This window comes from Apodemus sylvaticus, chromosome 2 (assembly GCF_947179515.1).
Source record: "Apodemus sylvaticus chromosome 2, mApoSyl1.1, whole genome shotgun sequence".
In the NCBI taxonomy this organism is placed as follows: domain Eukaryota; kingdom Metazoa; phylum Chordata; class Mammalia; order Rodentia; family Muridae; genus Apodemus; species Apodemus sylvaticus.
This window is the reverse complement of record NC_067473.1, coordinates 46413325-46431219: the sequence shown is the minus strand read 5'-3', so window position 1 is coordinate 46431219 and position 17895 is coordinate 46413325.

The window sequence follows — 17895 nt, the reverse complement described above, 5'->3', positions numbered from 1 at the left end:
TCTTTTGAATTTTTGATCTGTACCTGATGACTCTGTTTTTGGAATGTGTCAAAACTTTAAAAGTGGAGCTTAGGTGGACAAAGTACATTATGTCCTTAGACAAGACACTCCTTATACTTCTTGTCCACCATGAGTTGAGCAGCTTCTGCCATATATTACCACCAACACAATGTGCTGTTTCATCATGGGCCTACAATCAACAAGCTAGACTATGGACCAAAGTCTTTGAAGCTGTGAGTCAAAATAAACGCAGTTTATGACAGGTGTTTTTCACATAGTAATAAAAAGTTCCACACAACACTTTCTTGATTTCATTAAAACAACAATACAAACACTTTTGATGATGTATAGTCATGAAATTATGAAGAACTGGAAAGGAGAAAATAGTAATATAGTAATACAATTCTGAGAACTAAAAAGAAAATAGTAACACCATCATCAAAATGAAGTCTAGAATGGCTACGTGGAAAATCAAGAACAATCCTGAAGTTTTAGCACCACATGGCAACATCCTGTGAAAGTGGAGAACAGCAGAGTGTGTATTTGAAAGGACAGAATCACAGCCCCTTGGTAGAGCACTAACCCAGCAATCCCAAGCCTCTAGGTCTATTCCCCAACTGAAGGAGAGTCTGGTACAGTAGTAAGTAGTCACGTCTTTATATCATCACCCCCAGGGATATAAATTTTTAAAAAGCAAATAAATAAATGTTATTTTTACCATAGGATCACTGGACTTCAAAATAGGGGAAAGTAATGACAGTTATACCTGGATAGCAATTACTATGTACTCATTATCTTCTATGCATTTACTTATTTGACTCATTTACATTTTACCCTGGTTTTGTGAGGCCTCTGTGCAATTATTCCCCAAACTGCAAAGAGACAAAAACCTAGAGGAATGAGAGCTATTGTCTGTGCACCGCATGCTTTAACATGTGTGCCCTCGCTACGTGGTGCTCCTTCCCTTATAGCTTCCTTCCTGTGACTAGGAGGGGCAGAGTCTTCTCTCGTGATCCTAGGATCACAACTGTAGTAGGAAAAGAAAAAGTTAATGCCTTCAGGATTTCCCAAATACATAGCCCTGACAGTAATCTTCAGTAAAAACCATGTTCTCCCACTGTGAAAGATTCCTGTTGCATACATGGAAACACAAACACGTGAAGATTGCTAGGCATGAGAAAAAAGGTATGTAAATAAAGTGTTGGGAACAGAACAAAAATATATATGATTATGTGTACATATATGCACACATATGAGCAAGTGTGACCACATGTGTATGGAGGGCTACATGTGGGCATCTGTTCTGTCATAAAAAGTGAATATGGTCCACAAACCTGACAAGTGTGTTTACTCACTGAGCCATTTTCTGGTTCTATTTCTGTTAATCAGCATTTTACCTTTGACAATGTCATAAATGTGTATCATATTTTGTACGATATTCAGCACCCACTTTCTCTTACTCAGTCCCTCTGACCTCTTTCCAGAAGATGTTTTAATCATGAAAAGAGATATTTAGAAACTAAAGGGCCTTTAAAAATTATATATAGCACATCAGAACTCTGCCTCCCGCCAGTCAGTTACCAGGGCTCCATATTGGTTCTCGGTCGCCAGAAAAATCAGACTGAGGTACGCAAATATAACCCGAGACCAACATCGCGGGGGTCTAAGCCCGACGGGCGTTGGCTTGCACCCAGGCCCTGGGCTGATCGGGGGTCAACCGGGGTGCAAACCCGGCCAGGAGGTTTTTTTCCTCCCGGGCCAGTGTGCGCACCACCACCATTTTGCCTAAGGGAAGCCAGGGAGACCTAGCAGGCAAAACCAAACCGGCTAACAGGCATAGCCCGAGGCGGACATAGCAGGGGTCTCAAACGGTCAGGCCCCGGACTGCCCCCAGGTCCTGGGCTGCTCGGCGGGCCATCTGTGTGCCGACCCAGCCAGGAGCTTGTTTGCCTGGGCCAGCGCGCACCGCCGCCATTTTGCCTACGGGAAGCCAGAGAGACCTAGCAGGCAAAACCAAACCAGCTAACAGGCATAGCCCAAGGCGGACATAGCAGGGGTCTCAGACGGTCAGGCCCTGGACTGCCCCCAGGCCCAGGACTGCTCGGTGGGCCATCTGTGTGCCGACCCGGCCAGGAGGTTGTTTATCGGGGCCGTTTGCGTACCACCGCCATTTTGCCTACAGGAAGCCAGAGAGACCTAGCAGGCAAAACCAAACCGGCTAACAGGCATAGCCCGAGGCGGACATAGCAGGGGTCTCAGACGGTTAGGCCCTGGACTGCCCCCAGGTCCTGGGCTGCTCAGTGGGCCATCTGTGTGCCAACCCAGCCAGGAGCTTGTTTGCCCAGGCCAGCACACACCGCCGCCATTTTGCCTACGGGAAGCCAGAGAGACTAGCAGACAAAACCAAACCAGCTAACAGGCATAGCCCAAGGAGGACATAGCAAGGGTCTCAGACGGTCAGGCCCTGGACTGCCCCCAGGCCCTGGGCTGCTCGGTGGGCCATCTGTGTGCCAACCCGGCCAGGAGGTTGTTTATCCGGGCCAGTTTGCACACCACCGCCATTTTGCCTACGGGAAGCCAGAGAGACCTAGCAGGCAAAAACAAACCAGCTAACAGGCATAGCCCAAGGAGGACATAGCAGGGGTCTCAGACGGTCAGGCCCTGGACTGCCCCCAGGCCCTGGGCTGCTCGTTGGGCCATCTGTGTGCTGATCCAGCCAGGAGTTTGTTAGCCCAGCAGACTCTCCCAGCACTCTCAGGGAACTCGCGCACGCCACCATCCTAGCCACCTGACACACCCAATTAACACCCACAGCTGAGGGGAACTTTGCACCGACATTGGCCTGCCAGGCTTTTGCCTAGACTCAGGGCCTGAGCAGCTAGGCTAGCCTTGTGTGCACCAACTCGGTTGGGAGTTCTGCTGCCCAGATCAGCCTGGGCGGCAGCACCACATCTCCAAGTCCTGCAAGTGGCTAGCTGGGTTTCCAGGCGGCCAGCTGGGAGAAGTCAGTGTGCTCCAGTGAATCCAGCGGGCCCCAGCAGGAGCCTTCGGGTGCCTGCTTTGGGATCTGAACAGCCTGGGCAGCAGCACCCTGTCTACAAGCAGTGCAGGAGGTAAGCTGTGCACCAGAGGCCAACTGGGAAGGGGCAGCTTGCACTGGTGAGTCCAGCACTAACAAGACAAACTAACACCAGTGAGAACTAGATGGCAAAAGGCAAACGCAGGAACGTCACTAACAGAAATCAAGGCAATATGGCAACATCTGAACCCAATTCTCCTCTACCAACATGTCCTGGATACCCCATCACACCAGTAAAACAAGATTTGGATTTAAAATCACTGGTCATGATGCTGGTACAGGAACACATGAAGGACATACTTAAAGAAATTCAGGAGAAAATGGATCAAAAGTTAGAAGCCCTTGCAAGGGAAACACAAAAATCATTGAAAGAAATCCAGGAGAATACAAAAGCCAACAAGGAGGAAATGCAAAAAACACTTAAAGAAATACAGGAGAACTTTGGTCAACAGGCTGAGGTCATGAAAGACGAAACACAAAAAACTCTTAAAGAAATACAGGAGAACTTTGGTCAACAGGCTGAGCTCATGAAAGAGGAAACACAAAAATCTCCTAAAGAATTACAGGAAAACACAAACATGCAAGTGAAGGAGCTAAGCAAAACCATCCAGGATCTAAAATCAGAAGTAGAAACAACTAAGAAAACTCAAAGGGAGACAACTTTGGAGATAGAAAGCCTTGGGAAGAAATCAGGGGACAGAGATGCAAATATCAACAACAGAATACAAGAGATAGAAGAAAGAATCTCAGATGCTGAAGATTCCATAGAAACCATGGAATCAACAGTTAAAGAAAATGCAAAATGCAAAAAGCTTGTAACCCAAAATATCCAGGAAATCCAGGACACAATGAGAAGACCAAACCTAAGGATTATAGGCATAGATGAGAGTGAAGATTTACAACTTAAAGGGCCAGCAAATATCTTCAATAAAATTATGGAAGAAAACTTCCCTAACCTAAAGAGAGAGATGCCCATGAATATACAAGAAGCCTACAAAACTCCAAACAGACTGGACCAGAACAGAAATACTTCCCGTCACATAATAATCAAAACACCAAATGTTCTAAACAAAGAAAGAATACTAAGGGCAGTAAGAGAAAAAGGCCAAGTAACATATAAAGGAAGACCTATCAGAATCACAGCAGACTTTTCACCTGAGACTATGAAGGCTAGAAGGTCCTGGGCAGATCTCATGCAGACTCTAAGAGAACACAAATGCCAACCAAAACTACTATATCCAGCAAAACTCGCAATCACCATAGATGGAGAAACTAAGATATTTCATGACAAAACCAAGTTTACCCAATATCTATCCACAAACCCGGCCCTAAAAAGGATAATAGGAGGACAACACCAATACAAGGAGGGAAACTTCACCCTGGAAAAAGCAAGATAGTAACCTTTCATTAAACCCAAAAGAAGTTAAGCATTCAAATTTAAAAAATAACGTCAAAAATGATAGGAAGTAACAATCACTATTCCTTAATATCTCTTAACATCAATGGACTTAATGCCCCAATAAAAAGACACAGACTAACTGAATGGATACGTAAACAGGACCCTACATTTTGCTGCTTACAGGAAACACGCCTCAGGGTCAAAGACAAACACTACCTTAGAGTAAAAGGCTAGAAGACAATTTTACAAGCAAATGGTCTCAGGAAACAAGCTGGAGTAGCCATTTTAATATCAGATAAAATTGACTTTCAACCCAAAGTCATCAAAAGACACCCTGAGGGACACTTCTTGCTGGTCAAAGGAAAAATACAAAAAGAAGAACTGTCAATCCTGAACATCTATGCCCCAAATGCAAGGGCACCCTCTTTCGTAAAAGAAACTTTATTAAAACTAAAAGCACACATTGCACCTAACACAATAATTGTGGGTGACTTCAACACTGCACTTTCCTCAATGGACCGATCAGGAAAACAGAAACTAAACAGGGACACAATGAAACTAATTGAAGCTTTGGACCAATTAGATTTAACAGATATATATAGAACATTCTATCCTAAAACAAAAGAATATACCTTTTTCTCAGCACCTCATGGTACCTTCTCCAAAATCGACCATATAATTGGTCACAAGACAGACCTCAACAAATATAAGAAGATCGAACTAATCCCATGCCTCCTATCTGATCACTATGGAGTAAAAGTGGTCTTCAATAGCAACAGAAACAACAGAAAGCCCACATACACGTGGAAACTGAACAATACTCTACTCAATGATACCTTGGTCAAGGAAGAAATAAAGAAAGAAATTAAAGACTTTTTAGAACACAATGAAAATGAAAACACAACATACCCAAATCTATGGGACACGATGAAAGCAGTGCTAAGAGGAAAACTCATAGCCCTGAGTGCCTCCAAAAAGAAAATGGAGAGAGCATACATTACCAGCTTAATGACACACCTGAAAGCCCTAGAACAAAAAGAAACTATTTCGCCCAGGAGGAGTAGAAGGCAGGAAATCATCAAACTTAGGGCCGAAATCAATCAAGTAGAAACAAAGAGAACCATACAAAAAATCAACAAAACCAGGAGCTGGTTCTTTGAGAAAATCAACAAGATAGATAAACCCTTAGCCAGACTGACCAAAGGGCACAGAGAAAGTATCCAAATTAACAAACTTAGAAATGAAAAGGGAGATATAACAACGGAAACTGAGGAAATCCAAAAAATCATCAGATCCTACTACAAGAGCCTGTACTCAACACAACTGGAGAATCTGGAGGAAATGGACAATTTCCTTGACAGATACCAAATACCAAAATTAAATCAGGACCAACTAGACCATCTAAACAGTCCCATAATGCCTAAAGAAATAGAAGGAGTCATAGAAAGTCTTCCAACCAAAAAAAGCACAGGACCAGATGGCTTCAGTGCAGAATTCTACCAGACCTTCAAAGAAGAGTTAACACCAATACTCTTCAAACTATTCCACAAAATAGAAACAGAAGGAACACTACCCAATTCCTTCTACGAAGCCACAATTACGCTGATACCAAAGCCACAAAAAGATCCAACAAAGAAAGAGAACTTCAGACCAATTTCCCTTATGAACATCGATGCAAAAATGCTCAATAAAATTCTTGCCAACCGAATCCAAGAACACATCAAAACGATCATCCACCATGATCAAGTAGGCTTTATCCCGGGAATGCAGGGTTGGTTCAATATACGGAAATCCATCAATATAATCCACTACATAAACAAACTCAAAGAACAAAACCACATGGTCATTTCATTGGATGCTGAAAAAGCATTTGACAAAATTCAGCATCCCTTCATGCTTAAAGTCTTGGAGAGAACAGGAATTCAAGGCCCATACCTAATCATAGTAAAAGCAATATACAGCAAACCGGTAGCCAGCATCAAACTAAATGGAGAGAAACTTGAAGCAATCCCACTGAAATCAGGGACCAGACAAGGCTGCCCCCTTTCTCCTTATCTTTTCAATATTGTACTTGAGGTACTAGCTCGGGCAATTCGACAACATAAGGAGGTCAAAGGAATACAAATTGGAAAGGAAGAAGTCAAACTATCATTATTTGCAGACGACACGATCGTCTACCTAAGTGACCCAAAGAACTCCACTAGAGAGCTCCTACAGCTGATAAACAACTTCAGCAAAGTGGCAGGTTATAAAATCAACTCAAGCAAATCAGTGGCCTTCCTATACTCAAAGGATAAGCAGGCTGAGAAAGAAATTAGGGAAATGACCCCCTTCACAATAGCCACAAACAGTATAAAGTATCTTGGGGTGACTCTTACCAAACATGTGAAAGATCTGTATGACAAGAACTTCAAGACTCTGAAGAAGGAAATGGAAGAAGACCTCAAAAAATGGGAAAACCTCCCATGCTCATGGATCGGTAGAGTCAATATAGTTAAAATGGCCATTTTGCCTAAAGCACTATACAGATTCAATGCAATACCCATCAAAATCCCAACTCAATTCTTCACAGAGTTAGAAAGAGCAATTATCAAATTCATCTGGAACAACAAAAAACCCAGGATAGCTAAAACTATTCTCAGCAACAAAAGAAAATCTGGGGGAATCAGTATCCCTGACCTCAAGCAATACTACAGAGCAATAGTGTTAAAAACTGCATGGTATTGGTACAGTGACAGACAGGAGGATCAATGGAACAGGATTGAAGATCCAGAAATGAACCCACACCTATGGCCACTTGATCCTCGACAAAGAGGCTGAAAACATCCAATGGAAAAAAGATAGCCTTTTCAACAAATGGTGCTGGTTCAACTGGAGGTCAGCATGCAGAAGAATGCGAATTGATCCATCCTTGTCTCCTTGTACTAAGCTCAAATCCAAATGGATCAAGGACCTCCACATCAAGCCAGACACTCTGAAGCTAATTGAAAAGAAACTGGGGAAGACCCTTGAGGACATCGGTACAGGGAGAAAGTTTCTGAACAGAACACCAATAGCGTATGCTCTAAGAGCAAGAATTGACAAATGGGACCTCATAAAATTACAAAGTTTCTGTAAGGCAAAGGACACCATCCAGAGGACAAATCGGCAATCAACAAATTGGGAAAAGATCTTCACCAATCCTACATCAGATAGAGGGCTAATATCCAATATATATAAAGAACTCAAGAAGTTAGACTCCAGAAAACCAAACAACCCTATTAAAAAAATGGGGTACAGAGTTAAACAAAGAATTCTCACCTGAAGAACTTCGGATGGCGGAGAAGCATCTTAAAAAATGCTCAACTTCATTAGTCATTAGGGAAATGCAAATCAAAACAACCCTAAGATTTCATCTTACACCAGTCAGAATGGCTAAGATTAAAAATTCAGGAGACAGCAGGTGTTGGAGAGGGTGTGGAGAAAGAGGAACACTCCTCCACTGCTGGTGGGGTTGCAAATTGGTACAACCACTCTGGAAATCAGTCTGGCGGTTCCTCCGAAAACTGGGCACCTCACTTCCAGAAGATCCTGCTATACCACTCCTGGGCATATACCCAGAAGACTCCCCACCATGTAATAAGGATACATGTTCTACTATGTTCATAGCAGCCCTATTTATAATTGCCAGATGCTGGAAAGAACCCAGGTATCCCTCAACAGAAGAGTGGATGCAAAAAATGTACTACACAATGGAGTACTATTCAGCCATTAGAAACAACGAATTCATGAAATTCTTAGGCAAATGGATGGAGCTAGAGAATATCATACTCAGTGAGGTAACCCAGACTCAAAAGGTGAATCATGGTATGCACTCACTAATAAGTGGATATTAACCTAGAAAACTGGAATACCCAAAACATAAACCACACATCAAATGAGGTACAAGAAGAAAGGAGGAGTGGCCCCTGGTTCTGGAAAGACTCAGTGAAACAGTATTCAGCAAAACCAGAACGGGGAAGTGGGAAGGGGTGGATGGGAGGACAGGGGAAGAGAAGGGGGCTTACGGGACTTTCGGGGATTGGGGGGGTAGAAAAGGGGAAATCATTTGAAATGTAAATAAATTATATCGAATAAAAAAAATTAAAAAAAATAAATAAAAAACATAAAAAAATAATTCAGTAAAAAAAATTATATATAGACTATGTAGCATATATCTCAAATAAATATATCTTAGTAAGTATTATGAATAATATTAAACTAACAGCTAAACTGCAATAGGGTTTTAAAAAGGTAAATGCTGAATAAATCTGAAATTAATCCTAAAGGGCAGATATATAAAATACAAAGAAAAACACTGATTTGAAAAACTCAAATACTGAATTATACACAGACTCAAAGGAAAACAAATGATCAATGAATCAAATCATCTCTAGAACTGTGTTATATGAACTTTTCTCATTAAGAGGGTCCAGTGACTGCATGGACAAAGCAGATATATACCACAGGCAAATATAAAGAGAAGAACTGAGTTACTGGAAGCCACCAAGGAAAGGATTAGAGCATGCAAGTGAGTTTCCAGAGATGGCACACTGTTTTTGCATAGCCTGAGATGGATGAGCTCTATGAATATCTGTGGTCCTTATAGCCTTCATCCCTGGATGTCTTCTTGCTACTGATCTTTCCTGTCACTATTACAGAGCCTAATGATTCCTGGGCATCAGCCTATTCTATTAAGCAAATTTCCTGCAGATCAACATGAAGATGAACTTTCATGAACTAATGTTGTTTAGATAAATTAATGATTCTATAGAATTCCTGACATGTTTCAAATAATTTTAAGAAGAAAGTTTTAGGAGACTGTTTTAGTTGTTATCCCAGAAAGATAAAGTTAGAATCAAGAATAGAATGTGTCCAGTCCTCATAAAGTATTAAGAAAAGGCTGTACAATAAGGAATACAATGAGCTTTCACAATTATACTAAAAAGAGAAATACGGTTGGGACAAATTTGTGATCAATGAAAAAAATTCATTGTAGGTCAGGTCCAAGGATGTAGCCACAGCTGTGCACTATGATAGCGCAAGGGCACTTGAAACTGTTGCATTGAACTTATAATGAGTTTAGAAAATGAATCAGTGCTTGGAACTTACTACCAACACCCTTCTGTATCTCCACTTTTATAACATTTAATCTATGAGGTAATCTTATAAAGAATTTGTCTAAGAAGGTATAAGGCCAAAGAGAAGAAATAAAGTGTAGCAGTTGGGCCTCAGCGCATCCACCATATATATACATACATACATATATATACATATATACATATATACATATATACATATATACATATATACACATATACACATATACACATATACACATATACACATATACACATATACACATATACATATATACATATATATGTCTGGTTATGTATGTGTATAAATACCTGTAGGTATATGTGTATGTATATAAGTATGCATGAACACTTGTGGAGCTGATGAGTCAGGTGGCCAGGCTTGACCAGAGTGTGTGTGTGTGTGTGTGTGTGTGTGTGTGTGTGTGTGTGTGTGTATGAGTGTGTTTTTGCAGGTGCATAGTCTCTGTGTAAGTGATTTTCTTTTTTCTTTTTCTTTTTCTTTTCCTTTTTTTTCTCTCTGGTTCATGAAAAGTTAAAGAATTTCAAGCCTCTAGAACAGAGACAGGTCCTTAAGCTGGAAAGAAAAGAGCACTAGCAATTAAGCCCTTTTTTTTTTCTCCATGATACCCTGTTGCTGTCAGCAGGAGTTTATTACAGACTAGTAAGAAACCAGCACTTATTAGCACAAAAAAATAAGAGAGTTACAAGGCAAGAGATCATCAGACTTTTTGTCCAATGCTGTGTCCTACCTCATACCATTCATTCTAAAGACCAAGGCAGATCCCCAGCATGTAAATGAATGAAAATCCAAATATTATAAATGTTTTTAAACATCTACACCAGAAGCTGCAGAGTACAAAAGCATGATTCTCTAGCTACTGGCAAAGAACAATATCTTAGATAGAGTTGCTGTGAAGAGACACCATGACAACAGCAACTGTTATAAAAGAAAAACATTTATCTGGGGATGGCTTACAGTTTTAGATTAGTCCATTATTGCCATTGCAGGAAGCATGGTAGCATGCAGGTAGAGGAGGAGCAGAAGCTGAAGGATCTACATCTAGATCCATAGGCAGCAGGAAAAGAAAGTGACACACTTGCTCCAATAAAGCCACACCTACTCCAGCAAGGCTACACCCTCTAATGATGCCACTTCCTGCGAGCCTATCAGGGCCATTTTTTTTTCAAACCACCACAGGCAAGAAGAGATTAAGGATGCTTTCAGGAGAGTGAGTTTCAGAACACTGACTTCTCGAGCATTTTACCTCAAGAAGCATTGCCTTGAATGGTCCCCTTGACATATCAGGGGAGAACCAGAGGACGCAAGATCTCCAGGCTCAGGATTGACAACCCAGAGGATATGATAGATCAGAACAACAGAGCATCATGGGTTGGAGCTGATCATTTTCAGATTGTGCATGATTGTGCTTCCCAAAGTGGCTTCTTTAGGAAGATAAAATGGACACAATACAGTTGTACCTAAATGTAAATAGTAAAATACATTCCAAGGACAGTTGGGGTTGAGTGAAGAGAAAATACATAGAGAGACAAGCAAAGGGCAGCAGAAGCAACAACGGCAGATAGATGATAGACAGACAGATAGATAGATAGATAGATAGATAGATAGATAGATAGATAGATAGATAGATAGATAGATAGAAGAAAGAACAAATAAATAGAATAAACACCCAGGAAGGCAGACAGAAATAATTGCTACGCTGGTCCTAAAGTTTGTTTGCAACACTGTGCTAATGCAAATATTCAGTGCAAGTACATTGAGTTGTCAGAGTGAACCCAACTGGATCTTAGTGTGAACCCTTAACTGTCTCCTTTCTGATATCTGCATCTTTAAGGCATGTGAATATTGACTTGAATAAACTTGCAACACAATTATCCTTATGCCAATTAGCAAGCATTAAGCAGATGTTCGTTGATATTTTTAGGAAAGCATTAGTTTTCATCCTGTAATTGATGTTCTATTTAGCTCTCATGCAATGCATTAATGTTGCATTCTTTTACAATCAAAAAGGAAGAAGTCCAAATCTAGCAATGTTGCTGCCTAATGGGGATCAAGGTGCTTGAAAATGTCAGAGTGTACTGTTCCAAGACCTCCTGTCCCTTCGTGAGTTCATGACTGCAGCATGCAGAATAAATAATTACCCTTCCACTGTCTCAAGGGCAGGAAATCACTGCTCTTTGCCCTAAATGAGTCCCTCAGTACTGTGTACCCAGCGGGTATCCACAGAATGTTTGCCGATAATGATAATGGTGAGGATGCTGACGGCTGTGACATGCTGTAAAGTTTAATTTAAAAGCCATTGGGGAAAATAACAAAACACGATGTTTCAAAATTTCATCTGCCTGGGAAACACATTCCATTAGAATATTGATAAAGTAACTCAGAGCACATTGTACTATCAATTGCTTTGGGGACATCCTGAGTTTCATTCATTAGCATGGCCTAATTATTACTTTAGATGTACCAGGAGGCAAAGCAAGGTCCATTTCTATTATTTTAGCCTGAAAAGTTTGTCTCTTGTAAGCAGCTTTAAATGAAATGCCTGAAATGGCTGCTATCAAGTAAATGGTACTTAATCCCTACAGCAAGGTTTGAAAAGCACTGTTTTCTGTCTCCTAAATTACTGTTCTACTTTGTTTCCAAAATGACACTTCTTTTCCCTGTGTTTCAGTAGTTCAGAGTGACTTTGCTGAAAGGTAAAAGTACCTCTCTATTTTAACACTATCCCAATGTGACACTCTATTTATAGATAGGTTACATTGCTTGTCCTCCATGTTCACTGAAGATTCATGAAGACACTGTATGAATAGCACCTATCCTTCCATCAGGAAAGTCTGAAATAGGTCTTCAGTCATGAAGCTTTGATAATAGGAAGAGACATCACCTGAAGGTGCACCACAGGAAAAGAGCTCCAGTCTTGAATGGGGGATGCACCCACACCACACCCATATGGCTGGATCTGAGAAAACATTCTCAGTCTGAGCAGAAAATTTTAACATGTAGAATGATGAACTTGCAAAAGGATAGTCTGTAAAGATGGAGACAGAAAACCCAATGAAGGGTCAGAAGGTAAAGAGACCATTCTTGAGCCTCTGCAGAGCTGTGTGTGTTTCCTGAATGACAGTGAATTGCTGACATGCTCCAGGCATGGCATTGCTGCTGGGATGGCCAGAAAACTCATTAAGTGGCAGTTCAAGGGGGCAGGAGTAAGCCTCAGTGGGAAGCCAGCAGAGGAGCCAGCGAAGACAAACCTACACCTCCCAGGAAGTCACTCATGGAGGTGCTGGAGATTTACAATGGAGCCAACTCCAGAATGCCTATGAAAAGCTAAGTGGTAAAATGCAGCCCTGATTTACTGTGGTGAGTTTGATGAGTTTGTGTATTGACAAGGTTCACTGAGGATCTGGGGAAGGGTGAATGCCACTCACATCCAGTCATACACTGGATAATCTAGAAGGAAAAAAAAGTTCCTATAAACACCCGTGAAAGGAACAGGGCATCCCTTCAGTACCCTCTGCTTATACTAATGATGTGCTTAGTGGCAAAAAGATGCTTGCAGTCTTGGTCTTCAGTATTACAATGCAAGGGAAAAAATGATTTAGGGTTCAAAACCAATAACTTAGCAACTGCCACATTGCCTGCAATATTTATTTTACTACAGCTCATTTTGGGTATGACTTTTTAAATTTCTTGATCAATTATTCATTAATTTATTAACTCACTCAAGAGCTATTTATAGATGACCTTTCTTGTAACTGGCACTAGAGAATTGGCTGTGGACATGATAGCAACTGAGAAATTTGATTGATTGCCTTCTGATGGCCAGTCTTCTCCTTGAGGTTAACTCTACACCCAGGCTGTTCAATATTTATTTAAATGTCCGGTTCAGATACCTTCTTCTGGGCCTCATAACCTATTCCCCAGAATACTGGAATTTTTTTTTTCAGACAGTGTATTTCAATGTATCTTAGGCTGACCTCAAATTCATGACCAGCCTGGCTCTGTCCAGGATGTACCACCTGCCCTAGATCCAAGTTTTTAAGGTGCCATATGAAGAAAGGAGAAAATAATAAACACAAGGAGACCTGAGGCAGACAGAGGGGTAATGCATGTACATAATGTATAAGTGTTCCCCTGATCTTTGTGTGGCTGTGGGAAAAGAAAAAGTTATGTTCACCCTTAGCAACACCATCTCCTCTGGCCTCTTTGGTCTTCACCTTCTTAACTAACGATCAGTGGCCAGCCGATACTGCCTCTTTCCCTCCTCCACTCACTGCTCTGGGAGAACCCTGGCTGGATCAGACCAACTCACCTGCTGTGTCTCATCTCGGCACAGTGGACTTAACTGTCCTGGACCTCTTTTAAACCGATTCATTTGAAGAGAGTCTTCCTGGCAGCCAGAGAGAAAGGCTACCCTATGGGCAGTAAAGGGATGACTATTGTCTCCACCAGACTCTCCTGAAAACAACCGATTATTCTGAGACATTTTTTAAAAAGCGGGGTTTGGGGGAAGAGAGGCAGAGTATAAGAATGTACCTTTTAGAGGTCTCTGCTTTATCCCACACACATCTGAACCAGTTCCGCATGTATGCACTTCTAGTTCCAAAGTGATTTCCAGTTTCAGAGTTATACTCCCCATTTCATGCACATCCTTAATTCTTAAATTTAAGCCAAACAATGTAATACACTGGCCAAACTAAGAAATTATCCTGTCTGCTTGATGACAGGTGTAAAGAGAACCAAAGCCAATCTATGGTAGTCAGAAAAATTAGTCACAAATTATGACAAGTGTAACTTAACTCCTTTTACCTATTTGTGAGGTATGGGAAAAGGGAAAGAGTGTTGCACTCTTTGAGTCTAAAAAACATTTCTTAGCAATGTTTAGAAAACAGTTTCTTTTTTATATTTGTAAACTTTATTTATTTATTTACACTCCAGATATTAATCCCTCCCCTTTAGTCCACCATACTACTGTTCCACATCCCATACCTCCTCCCCACCCCATGTCTCCAAGAGGATATCCCCCCCAACCCCCACCTAACCAGACCTCTAAAATCCATGGGGCCTCTAGTCTCTAGAGGGTTAGGTGCATCTTCTCTGACTGAACCTAGCCTCAGCAGTCCTCTGTGTTGTGGGCCTCATATCAGCTGGTGTATATTGGCTATTTGGTGGTCCAGTGTCTGAGACATCTCAGGGCTCCAGGTTAATTGAGACTGCTGGTCCTCCTACAGGGTCACCCTCCTCCTCAGTTTCTTCCAGATTTTCCCTAATTCAACCACAGGGGTCAGCAGCTTCTGTCCATTGGTTGGGGCAAATATCTGCATCTGACTCTTTCAGCTATTTGTTGGGGCTTTAGGAGGGTGGTTATGATAGGTCCCTTTTTTGTGAGCATTCCATAGCTTCAGTAATAATGTCAGGCCTTGGGACCTTGCCTTGAGCTGGATCCCACCTTGGGCCTGTTGCTGGACTTTCTTCTCCTCAGGCTTCTCTCCATTTTCATCCTTGTAGTTTTTTCAGACAGGAGCAATTATGGGTCAGAGTTGTGACTGTGGGATGGCAACTTCCTTTCTTGTTTGATGCCCTGTCTTCCTGCTGGAGGTAGGTAGACTTTTTAAGTTTCCTCTCCCTACTGTTGGGCATTTTATCTAAGGTTCCCTCCCCTTGAGTCCTGAAAGTCTTTCACCTCCCAGGTCTCTGGTGCTTTCTGGGGGGTACCCTCAACCTCCTACTTCCCGAGGTTTCCTATTTCCATTCTTTCTGCAGGCCCACAGGGCTTCAATCCTTTTCCCTCACCCAATACCAAATCAGGTTCCCCTCTTTCCCTCGACCCCATCCACTTTCCCACCCAGGTCCCTCCCTCCCTCCTCACTGCGGTAGCTTTCTTCTCCCTCCCAAGTGGGACTGAGGTGTCCTCACTTGGGCCCTTCAGCTTGTTGACCCAAGCTGAAGTTCTGTGAACGGTATCTTGGGTACTCTGTACTCTTTCGGGGGGGGGGGGGGTGCTATATCCACTTATTAGTGAATACATACCATGCATGTCCTTTGGTTCTGAGTTACCTCACTCAGGATGATATTTTCTAGTTCCATCCATTTGCCTGCAAAACTCAGGATGTCCTCATTTTTAATAGCTGAGTACTATTCCATTTTCTTAAGAACTTTCCCCTGTGAGTCATGTTTCTTTTCTATAGATCTGAATTTCTGAATTTCCAGACAAGGTTCCACAAGAAGAATTTCTTGGAGGAAGAGGACATCTGAGATATAATTTTAAAACTCAGGAGTCCTGGTAAAAACATGTTTGGAGTATTAACAATAACAATTTTTTATGTTACTGCAAAAGTTAAAGAAACTAAATTGTGAAATCCTGCCCTTAGAAGTATAATATATTGCTGATTCTATAGATGTTCCATAAATAATTTAGTTTTATGTGAGCCCAAGTTGAATTTTAAAAAGAGTAAGTGCTTAAACTCAGGTTTAAAGAGAACAGACTACTCTTATTAATATAAGACAAACCAAGTCTACACCTGCCAGAAAACCAGGTAGGCCACCTGAAGACTCTCTTCTCTCTCTGTTCTCCAAGTCTTGAGTTTCATCCCTAGTGCTGCAATGGAACACTAGCTATGGCCTTCCCTCATCTCTCACCACATTTTCTGTGGCCCCCAGAGGCCATCCCCCACATAACCTTCCTTCCCTCTTCATCGCTTTATCTCAGACACCAGCTGCAGCAGACACCCCCTACTAGACCACAGCCCATTCCTACCAGAAAAATCAGGTAGGCAGCCCATAAGCTGTCTTCTCTCTCTCTCTCTCTCTCTCTCTCTCTCTCTCTCTCTCTCTCTCTCTCTCTCTCTCTCTCTTCTCCAGACCTATTCCTAACACTACAACAGGACACCAGTTGCAGCTTTCACTCACTGTACAAACATCTCCTGTAGAACCTACAGAGATAATTCCTCCATAATTCCTCCTCCCACTTGTTGCATTGCCCAGGCCCCAATTCTGGCAGACACACCTGCAAACCCAAGGGGAACTCTTCCCAGGGCAACAAGCATACTGAAGGAAGAACCACATCTCTTCTACTTCTGAGATCCAATACCCTAAACTCATCCCCAGCTCTGTCCCCAGAAACCTGCTGTGATCTCTCCTTCCTTGCTGACTCCAACTCCAAAGGATCACAGAGACCTTCTCCTCCAAGTTCTCTCCCCCAATTCATCCCAATTACCCAGCCTCCAACACCAGTAAGCATTCATTGTAAACATACCAGCTGAACAGGTAAGGAAAGCAGGAAACAAACAGCTATTAACACTCATTGAAAATCTAGAGAGAAACAGACTTCAAGGAACAAAACACTGACCTGACAAAGACAAAACCACAGATCAGCAGACCTTTTGTTGGGGGTGGGGGGCATATTTGAACTCAGGGACTCTGGAAGAACAGTCAGTGTTCTTAACTGCTGAGCCATCTCTCCAGCTCTTGCTCTAGCCCCTTTCATTCTGGCCCAAAGATTTATTTATTTATTATATGTAAGTACACTGTAGCTGTCTTCAGACACCAGAAAAGGGCATCAGATCTCATTACAGATGGTTGTGAGCCACCATGTGGTTGCTGAGCTTTGAACTCATGACCTCTGGAAGAGCAGTAAGTGTTCTTAACCACTGAGCCATCTCACCAACCCTGAGCAGCAGACCTTTAATCACCCCAAACAAGAAGCTGAGGTGTTACCTTAAAAGCACAAACAACAACAAGGATAATATGTCATCACTCCAATGCAGCTATCTTCCCAAAGCAGGCATTGACTATTCCAACATAGATGGACTACAGGGGAAAGACCTTTAAACCAACTAGATAAAGTTGGTTATAAAAGATATAAAAGTTATAAAGAATATGAAAGTTATAAAAGTTAAAAGGATATAAAGGTTATAAAGGGATAAAGGTCCTTAAAGAGAAAAATTAATAAATCCCTTAAAGAAATCCAAGAAAATACAAACTGAAGGAAATGAATACATCCCTTTTTAAAAGCCAAGAAAACACAAACAGTTGAAGGAAACTAATAAAAGTGTTCAAAACCTGAAAATGGAAATAGAAGCAATGAAGAAAACACAACCTGGAGACAATCTGAAGATGAAAAATTGAGAAGTTTGAATAGGATCTACAGAGGCAAGCTTCATCAATAGCATACAAGAAATCAAAGCAGTATCTCAGGCACTGAAGATATATGATAGATGAAATGGATATATCAGTCAAAGAAAATGGAGAATCTTAAAAACTCATCACACAAAACATC